Source organism: Mus caroli, chromosome 9 (assembly GCF_900094665.2).
Source record: "Mus caroli chromosome 9, CAROLI_EIJ_v1.1, whole genome shotgun sequence".
In the NCBI taxonomy this organism is placed as follows: domain Eukaryota; kingdom Metazoa; phylum Chordata; class Mammalia; order Rodentia; family Muridae; genus Mus; species Mus caroli.
In genome coordinates this window covers 83,640,364-83,642,084 of record NC_034578.1, presented here as the reverse complement: position 1 = coordinate 83,642,084, position 1,721 = coordinate 83,640,364, and positions in this window count along the sequence as shown.

Genomic DNA, 1,721 nt, shown 5'->3' with positions numbered 1-1,721 from the left:
TGTGTCACCACACATGCTGATTCTATGCCGCTGAAGACAGAACCCAGGTTCTGTATCTGCCAGGCTGGCACTCTACCAATGGAACTACATCCCTAGCTCCAGGCCCCCACACTCATCGTTAGGCTACCCTGCCTTGGCTGGAGTCTCTCTTCTTTCACCGGTCTCNTCTGTCCTCCAGGGCTGATGCACTCACCCCTGTGTATGGATGTCTTAGTCTTATCTGATGCTGTCCTCTGGGAGATGCCGTAGGGGAGGCTTCNGGAAACAGGGTTAAGTCATGCTTCCCTCACTTCAGCTTCTCCAGCAAAAAGTGTTTTCCNGTGGTTCTGACAGGTACATTCTCCTTCTTCAAAAGCTGTTTTCTGTGGCTGTCTTCCTGTGTGGGTGTGTGGTGCTGGGATCAAACCCAAGCGATGTCTGTCCGGGCTAGGTGAACACTCTTCCACAGAGCTCCAGCTACGGAAAAGCCTGACAATGATCCTGTTTCTTTTGCCTCGAGTCACAGCTTTCGGTTTAGTTTTATTTCCCCAGATGAGTAAAGCTTTCCAGGTTTCGTCATTCTACTGAAGTTACCTTGATGTTGCGCCCTCAACATTCGCTGCAGTATTATGGTTGTCAATTTAAGGAAGTTTTTTTCTTGTAGTATATAGTTTTTAGTACTTATTGTTTTTAAATGACTGTCACTCTCTGGTAAACATTCTTCACTGTCTTCAGTGTTTACTTCTTTGACCTTTAGATCTTAAAGACTTTCTCCACTTTCTCTTTAAGAAAGCTTAAGTTTTGTCCACTCTTTCTTTCTAGTTTAGTGAGAAACAGTTTTTGAGACACGGTTCNCATACCATTCAATTTGTCTACTTAAAATTGAGCACATATTCACAAATATGTCAACTTTTGAAAACTTGCATCAAAACCAAAACAACCTGATACCTTTCATCTTCTGCTCCTGTACGCCATAACAGCCATAATACCCTTCCATCTCTATAAATATGCCTTCCTAAAGTTTCATGTAAGAGAATCATAAAAGTGGCAAGTTGTAAAAGTTGGGGTTTTTGGTTTTTTGTTTTTTTTTAACCCTACACTCAGCATGTTTTAAGGCTCATCTAATACTTCATTCCTTTTTATGGCTAAATNTGTTTCATTATACATATATTATCTTTTTATCAGTACATCCACAGATGAATATTTGGTTTGTTTCCACCATTTGGCTTTATGAATAAATACTTCCCCCACACCTGACTATACACCCACCAAACATATTCCTTCTCCTTTATAGTTTTATAAAACAGTGAATGTCTAGAATATAATATATATATTAAAAAGCACCTGAAGAACAAATTATCCAATAAACAAGTAGGCAAAAATCTATAATAGTCATCAAAGTCTGACCCTGGACCAATTCTCAAATTAGACTACAAATTATCCAAATTAAATTAAATTAAATTAAGGGTGCTTCTGGGTTTTCTTTTGCTTTCAAATACAAAAGAGNAGCCAAGAAGAGATATAAGGATAGAGGGAAGCTTTTTGTTTGAAGTAACTGGAACAGTACTGAAGGAGAAAGAAAAAGGCTTCAAAGGACAAAAAAGAAAGCTACTCATGTAAGTTAATCAACATATTGCCAATGAATTAATGAAAATAATTAAAAAGACACACCTCTTCCCAGTGGAAAAGATGGCAGGGGAGCATGTAGCTGAAGTCCCTGTGAGCATCAGAGTGCAGCTAGA